The 8,694-nt window shown below is 43.8% G+C and overlaps 1 pseudogene; it reads right to left on the bottom strand.

Annotated features, from left to right (window-relative positions):
• Nucleotides 1-4,778: 4,778 nt before the first annotated feature.
• On the bottom strand, nucleotides 4,779-5,826 carry LOC116275038 (annotated as a pseudogene).
• Nucleotides 5,827-8,694: the final 2,868 nt, after the last annotated feature.

Genomic DNA, 8,694 nt, shown 5'->3' with positions numbered 1-8,694 from the left:
TTGAATTGATCCTTTACCATTATGTAGTAGCTTCTTTGTCTCTTTTTGATCTTTGATGGTTTTAAAAGTCTGTTTATCAGGGAGACTAGGATTACACAACCCCGGCTTTTTGTTCTCCATTTGCTTAGTAAGTCTTCACTCCATCCCTTTATTTTGAGCCTATGTATGTCTCTGCGTGTGAGATGGGTCTCCTGGTACAGCAGACTAGTGGGTCTTGACTCTTTGTCCGGTTTGCCAGTCATCTTTTAATTGGAGCATTTAGTCCATTTACATTTAAGGTTAAGATTGTTATGTGTGGAACTTGATCCTGCCATTATGATGACCAACTGGTTGGCTGCTCATTAGTCGATGCAGTTTTCTTCCCTAGCCTCGGTGATGCTACATTTTGTGGAGATGGCTGAGTGATTTGTTCCTTTCCATGTTAGGTGCTTCCTTCAGGGTCTCTTGTAAGGCAGGCCTAAGTGGTGACAAAATCTCTGGCATTTGCTTATCTGTAAAGTTTTATTTCCTCCTTCCTTATGAAACTTAGTTTGGCTGGATATGAAATTCTGGGTTTAAAATTCTTTCTTTAAAGAATGTTGAATGTGGCCCCCACTCTCTTCCTGGCCCAGAGTTTCTGCCGAGATCTGCTGTGAGTCTGATGGAAGCTTCCCACAGCAGAGTAGCTTGACCTTTCTCTCTGGCTGCCCTTAAGATTTTCCCTTCATTTCAAGCTTTGGTGAATCCTGGCAATTATGTGTCTTGGAGTTGCTCTTCTGGGGAGTATCTTTGTAGTTCTCTGTATTTCCTGGATTTGAATGTTGGCTGCCCTACTAGGTTGGGGATTCTCCTGGATGATATCCTGAGAGAGTGTTTCCAACTTGGTTCCATTTCCCCCTCTTTCAAGGCACCCCAATCAGGCCCATTAGATTTGGTCTTTTACATAATCCATACTTCTTGCAGGCTTTGTTCATTTCTTTTCTTCTTTTTCTTTTGGTTTCTCTTCTCATGATTTCATTCGTTTGGTCCTCAATCGCTGATACTCTGCTTCCAGTTGATGGCGTCCGGTTACTGGAAGCTTATTGCATTTGTCACATATTTCTCGTGTGTAGTTTTCATCTTTCATTTCGTTTAGGACCTTCTCTGCATTAATTACTCCTGGCCTTCAATTCTTCACTTTTTCAGATTTTTTTAGTTTCTTGCGCTGAGTCACGTAAATTCCCTCCTTTAGCTCCTGAGAAATTTGATGGACTGAAGCCTTCTTCTCTCATCTCATCAAAGTCATTCTCAGTCCAGCTTTGATCGTTGCTGGCGTGGGCTGCTCCTTTGCGGGGAGATGTACTCTTATTTTTGAATTTCCAGCTTTGCCTGCTTTTCCCCATCTTTGTGGTTTTATGTCTGCCTCTGGTCTTTGATGATGGTGATGTACACAATTAGGGTTTTGGTGTAGAGTGTCCTTCCTGTTTGAGGAGTTTTCCTTCTAACAGTCAGGACCCCTCAGCTACAACCAAATCTGTTAGGTGCTTGGGGTCCACTCAGACCCTGTTTGCCTGGAGTATCAGCGGCAGAGGCTGCAGAAGATAGAATATTCCTGAACTGTGAGGTGTACCTGTCCTGATTCTTGCTTTGGAAGCTTCCTCTCAGGGGTGTACTCCACCCTGTGAGGTGTGGGGTGTCAGACTGCCTAGTGGTGAATGTCTCCCAGTGGAGGCTACTCGGGGTCAGGGACCCGGCTTGGGCAGAAGTCTGTCCTTCTCAGATCTCAACCTCCCGTGTTGGGAGATCACTGCTACTCTCTTCAAGCTGTCCAAAGACAGAGTCGTTTGCGTCTGCCAGAGGTGTCTGCACTGCTTTGTTGTGTTTACTGTGCCCCTGCCCCCAGAGTGGGGTCTACAGAGACAGGCAGGTTTCCTTGAGCTGCTGTGAGCTCCACCCAGTTGGAGCTTCCAGCTTTGTTTACCTACTTAAGCCCTCAGCAATGGTGAGCCCCTCTATGCTTGCTGCTGCCTTGCCGGTGAATCACAGACTGCTGTGTGCTGATAGCAGTAGGGAGGCTCCGTGGGTGGCCAGGACCCTCCGGTAGGTCAGCTGGGATATGATCTCCTGGTGTGCCCCCTGTTTGCTCAAAGCGCAGTATTGGGGTGGGAGTTACCCGTTCTCCAGGTGTTGTGTGTCTCAGTTCCCCTGGCTGGGAAAGGATTCCCCTTCCCCTTGTGCTTCCCCAGGTGGTGATGCCTCCGCCTGCTTCAACTCTGCAGCTGAGTGGGCTGCAGCAGCCCCGAGCCAGTACCCGATCGTCCGGCACTCCCCAGTGAGATAGACCCAGTACCCTCAGTTGAAAATGCCGAAATCACGGTCTTCTGTGTGGCTGGCTGGGTTGGAGACTGGGCTGCTCCTGTCCGGCCATCCTCCCGCTAGCTGTTCCTACTTTTGTTAGAAACTATTTAGGTTGCTATAATGAAGAAAATTATACAGATAAAATGAAATAAATTAGAAAAACACAAGCCAGGGCATCAAAAGTTAACTCTGAGCCCTGTGGTTACCAAGAAAATAGTTGATATGGGAGAACAGTAAAACCAAGTAACCATTAAAAACCAAAGGGTGTAATGCAAGGAATTGTTCCATTTTGTAGATTGGTATCATTCAGTTTCTTTAAAAATGGTGGATTGTAAAAATAACCACTTTAAGGACCAAATTCTTAATTTTAAATGCCAGAGAACTTAGGAGGTTGCCTGGATTACTGCAGGACCCACAGTTCACTACTGAATGATTGCTGAGTATATGTGATCCAAATGCACAGGGGGTTATTCCTGAGAAAGCTATCAGCCTAGTAGACCAGATAATGCCATTACAAGGTCCACTTGCCTTGAGAAGGGGACTGCACAACTCTCCCTATAAAATACCAAGTGAAATACCCCAGATGAAGCAGTTAATAAGTTTCATATGCAAACCATGTTGGACTAGCTTTATGATAACTGGACTATCCTCCCACCAAATAGGTCTATTACCTGGGTCATGGCAAATTTGGGGGTTAAGAGGGCCCCTTTTGCATGGGTACCCCTCCCACAGAATCATAGATCTGTTTAAGAAGCCTTATCAAGTCTGCTGCCCCTCATGAGTCTTACAGATGCAACTCCGTGATGGGAACCCAAACCCTTTTCACAAGAAAAGGTAAAATTGTCTAGGGTAAAAAAAAAGTGCTTCCTGGGACCAGACCATAAAAACATACAGGTTAATAGAATTATAAAATGTTTAAACACGCTTTATGTAAGGTAGCTGTAACCCCCTTTACCTAAATGTCTTATGAAAATGATTACTATATCTAACTGAGGGATGTTTTCCCCTTTCTAGTACTATAAAACTGAAGACCTGTCAGTCTGCTCATGTAAATCCTCCACTGCATAGCCTTTTGTGTAACACATTTATCGGGGCTGATGGCAAAAACTATGAGTACTTTTCAATAACACCAACTGAGCTAGATAAGTTCTACTTGATGAGGCATTTACTACCTTGCTATGAAATGTTAACTGAAGCTACCCCTATACTAATGGAAAAAATGTTTCCCAAAGAGTTCCATGATCAAATAAAAAATAGTGTACATAAATCTTGCTACCTAATAAGTAGAGAGCCTTTTTCCTAGGACTAATTGTGAAAAGCTGCTAAATTCTATATGTCTGTCTGGTTTGTAAATAACATTTCCAAGGTAAACAAACATCTTGTCTTAGAAGCTGCTACCCTGGTTAAAGGAGGGTCAGGAAAATCTTTTTTTTTTTTTTTTTTTTTTTTTTTTTTTTAAGTTATTTGGGTAAAGTATGTTTTTGTAAGTGAATTTACCTTTCTGAATTCTCCAAAATTTAGAATGTCATTTTATAACAGTATAGTTGTCTGCATGAGTTCAGTAATAGTTAAAAAAAAAAAAAAAATTGTTTTAAGGGAAAGGCATGACATTCAATACTAGATTTCAGCCTTAACTTTTTAGGTGCAGATTAATTCATTCTTTCTTGGCTACAATAATCCTCTAGAAGGTACCAGATTATAACTTTTCTGTATATTTGTCATTGGTGCTCTAATGAAATAGGTTTCTTTTTCTGTTCTAACATATGAATTACTCTTATAACTGTCAAACTATAAATGTTATTTATCTCTCCTTGTTTTACTTCCAAGGAAACCAAAATCATGGTATTCTGAAAACCAGAGATATGAATCTCCCTCATTTGGCATCCCGCTGACCCCAGATCTGTTTCACTGCTAATGCTCTGCAGCCAAAACTCTACAAGCTGCCTCCCTCTAGGCCCAGGTACTATCGTGGAAGAGGTGGGTACATAAGATTGTAAGAGACCGTTTTGAGGGATAAAATTGGGTCAAGATCAAACCCTCCAAATCAAAAAGATGGTAAAAAAAAAATGCCTAAACAGCTGGTAAAACAATTTTAGTTGCTTTCTAAACTATTATGTGTCACTTTTGCATCCACCACAACCATAAATTTTTCTGCTTAGTATAAAATTAAAGGGAAATATTTCCTAACAGGATAAAATACCTTGTAACAAAGCCTCCTGGGTATAACACTCCCAATTATGAGTTGTGGAGATAAATCTATCTATCTATATTTTTTATTTTTCAGAACAATGTTTATGTTGTGTATAGCTAATTGCTGTAAGTCTAACACAAATGAAGCTTACAGTAGCTCAACACATAAAAGTTAAAAATAAGTTGATCTTGCAACTTTGCCTTTTGGTTTTATTGTCGGCTTTATTGATTGAATTATTTACTTTTTGAGGAATAAACAGTCTTTATTGGACTCAGCGCAGGAGTCCGTGGGTCTTGAGGACCTCTGTATATTTGTCAGTTTTCTTCTCCACATTCTTTTCAGCTGTTTCCATAGCCTCATGAGCTGTTTCTTTTTCCAGTAGTGGATCTTGGTCTTCTCCTTCCTCTTCTCCTCCAGGGTGGCTGTGACTGTCTGGCACTTCCAGCTTGAGGGCAGCAGGAACCACCACCTGTTTTTTCCTGTCATAGGGTGTTGGGATGCTGTCAAACACCTTGAAGCGGTCCAGGGAGGCCTGGCCTCCTTGGTCTTGTGAGGCAGCATGCCTCGCAGTCTGCCGGAAGATGAAGCTGGGGACCAGGAAGTGGTGGGGACCAGGAAGTGGTGGGCCCAGGAAGTGGTAGATGCCTCGGAAAGGGTTGCTGTTCATCCCCTTGCAGAGGAAGGCCAGGTACTTCAACTTGTTTCTGTAGACATTGCCAGAAATGTTAATGCCCCTGCAGCATATGACCACCACCTTCCAGCCAGCTTAGCCACCATGTCAGTCAGGAAGCCCAGGAGATGGCTTCAACCACAGAGCTCCAGGCCTTGCCCCTACACCATCTTCAGCAGCCACCTGGGAAAGGAGTTCCCTGTTTTTAGATGAAACAGGGAAGGGTATGGGGCCCCCTCACCCCTGAGGTACCTCTGCCAGATTTCCCTGGAACCCTGTTTGAAAACCACAGATCAATTTCAATCCTCATTGTCCATATGAGGAAACAGAAGCCAAAATAATAGAAAGAACCAAGATGACCTTGTGCAGAGGGAACAGCAGGATTAGGACTTCACCCTCTTAATTCTTGGGGTTCTGCTATTTCCTGCTCCCTACTCTGCTATGAAGAACAAAGCCAAGGTGTGAAGTTACAGGGGCTGTGCAGGGTCTGACCTGCAGGGCTGTAGGGGACCGTTTACCACAAGAAGCCAGTAGCCAGGTATGGTGGCTCACACCTGTAATCCCAGCACTTTGGGAGGCCAAAGAAAGTGGACGACTCGAGCCCAGGAGTTCCAGACCTACTTGAACAACATGACAAAACCCTGTCCCTACAAAAAATACAAAAACAATTAGCCAAGGGTGGTGGCACATGCCTGCAGTCCCAGCCACTTGGGAGGCTGAGGTAGGAGGCTGTAGTGGGCTGTGATTGCACCACTGCACTCCAGTCTGGGCAACACAGTGCGATCCCATCTCAAGAAAGAAAAGGAAAAAAAGAAGCCACTAGCCTGGCATTACTCAGCTCAGTCAACAAAACAAAACATTTATTTGTTTTTTTTTTTTTTCTGGAAAAGGAATTACAAACATTTTTCCAAGGGCACATCTAGCATGTCTCCCAGAAATGTACCTGCCTTAGTATCCCTTCCATACCCAGGAACTAGCTGCAGGGCTCTTGTATTGGGTTGAACCCCAAGAGTGCACCAACAAGCAACACAAGGTGATGTGGAGCAACATGTTGTTTTAATGAGGATCTGGGTGCAGGCGAGCTGAGGCCTAAAATGACATCACCCCCAAATGAGGATGGGGCAGGGGTTTTATAGTCTCCTGTAAACAGGAAGTGTCTCAGTCTGATGTAACTGCTACGCAGTACCCAAATGGAGTCTCTCTTGATCTTCAGGAGTACGTGTCTTCTGGCTAGCTCTCTTCTTGCTTTTGCTATCTTGCTGATGCTTGCTGCTGGCACAAGTGGTCTTACACCTTGGAACTGGGCCTGAGAAGGGAGGAGTTATTCATTCCCTTAAGCTTTCAGGCCCCGGGGAGAATCTTTCATTCCTGTCTATTTGGTTATCGAAGAGGGAAAAGGGATGACTTTGTCACTACTTTAAATGTGACATAGGAGTGGCATGGGCACCTTGGAAAAAGATAAACTTAACTTTGGGGTATTCTTGAGAGATAGGTTGGTATCCATTGTGTCGCTGTAGCAGGAACATCATCTAGATTGTCTGGCAGCTAACTGCAGTTTCAACAAGAATTTTAATGGCTTTTATTATTAGTGGGATAACATAGGTGAGAAACAGGAAGAACCCAGTGATGAAGACTACTGTCCCTACCAGCGTTTTAAATCTTCCTAAACTAGAGAACCACCTTCCTAGAAGATTTGTTGGGTCCAATCCCTTCCAGGTTTGGACTGGTACAGGGGCTACTTTTCTGATGTTTAAAGCAATTTCTAGTACTGCTTCTGTTATCGTCTATGTTAAGACAACAATTGGAGATATGAAACTTACCACAGGCCCCACCTTCTTCTGCTAATAAGTAGTCTAGTGCCAGTCTGTTTTGATAAATTGCCACATGCATTTGGCTTTGTTATTACACGAGCATTTCCAGGGCTGAGGCGGTTTGGTTGGTGATTATCTGTAGAATCACCGTTAGTCTAATTCTGCTATTTAGCGTATATATGGCAGTTGCAATAACCCCATGAATCATCCTCAGCCCAAGTGGCAAGACTGTAATATTCGATGATCTGCTGTGGAGGCCATTCTTCCTATTGCCATCTTTGGCTTCTTTCTACCTTTAAGGATCCTTTTGTTGTTGTTGTTTAGGTTATTATATACAGGGACTCTGAGGGTGTTGCCTGCTGTTAATGTTTCGGAGGAAGGAGTAACCTTAGGTGTGAGCTTGACTCATGTGCGATGGACCCAGTGGGCGAGTTCTTGGACTCTCACTGCAGTTGGCATGCTGAGTATCAGTGTAGGGGCCTGTCCACTTCAGTTGTAGCTTTTTGTGAGGGTCAGGTTGGAAGATAAACACGTCTGTCCTACAAGACAGTTATGTTGAGAGGACAAGGAGGTGTTGACAGGGAGGGGCACAGCCTCATTTGATGCTTCATGAATGAAAGACCGTGTCTGGATTAAGGAGAGGAGGTAATTCCCGAGTGGCTCAGAGTCTGCTAAGGGTGGAGGCCCTAAGACAAAAGTCTGGCCATACATGATTTCAAAGGGACTTTAAAAAGAGGGTGCTTTTGGTGTTGAGTGGAGTCTCATGAGGGTGAAAGGGAGATTTTTTTTTTTTTTTTTTTGTCCACAACTGGCAGGTTTCTAGAGTGAACTTGCTGAGTTGGGCTTTAAGGACAGTTATTTTTTTCAATTTGCCTGAAGATTGAGGCCTGTAGGGTATGTGGAGAACCCATTTTATACCTTAGGATGTAGAGACGCCTTGGGTAATTTGGTTGATGAAGGTAGGCCTGTTATCAGACTGGATGGATGTTGGGAGACCAAAATGGGGAATTATATGCATGATGAGAGATTGTGTGATGACATTTGCACCTTCTGAAGTTGTTGGGAATGCTTCTACCTATCCAGAGAAAGTACAGACAAAGACTAGAAGATAGTGGAGCCATTTATCAGGCCACATGTGAGTGAAGTCTACTTGCCAATCTTGCTGGGTACCTGGCCCCAGGCTTGATGGGTAGGAAAAGGCAGTGGCCGGAGGGAGCCCTTGTGTGAGTGCCAGATAGAGCAGGACTGGGTAATTTCTCAAACATGGCTGGAAAAGTAAGGACAAGTGAGAATATGGTGGAGAAGTTGCAAGAGAGGTTTGTAACCAACATGGAAAGAGTTGAAGCTTTGGAAGTGAGGAAGGCTTTGAGAGTGAGGAAGAATGAAGCACCTTTCCTTGACATGTCATGGTCCTTGCTTTTGAATGTTTTGGGCATGGAAGTCCTCCTTTTCTTCTGAGGAATAAAGAGGAAAGAACAAGGAAAGGGACAGAAACTGGGCTTGCATGCATTGTAGGACTACTTGTTTGGCTACATGATCTGCTAGCACATTTCCAGCTAATATAGTATTGTCTGGGGTTTGGTGACCCCTGAAATGAATGATGGCAACTTTCTGTGGGAGCCTGGCAGCTTGAAGTAGTTTGCTGACAAGAGAGCCATTTATGACAGGAGTGTTTTTTGCAGTTAGAAAACCCTGTTCTTTCCAGA

Source organism: Papio anubis, chromosome 5, assembly GCF_008728515.1.
Source record: "Papio anubis isolate 15944 chromosome 5, Panubis1.0, whole genome shotgun sequence".
Taxonomy (NCBI): domain Eukaryota; kingdom Metazoa; phylum Chordata; class Mammalia; order Primates; family Cercopithecidae; genus Papio; species Papio anubis.
Note: the sequence above shows the minus strand (reverse complement) of the source record. Positions and strands in the feature narration are given on the sequence as shown.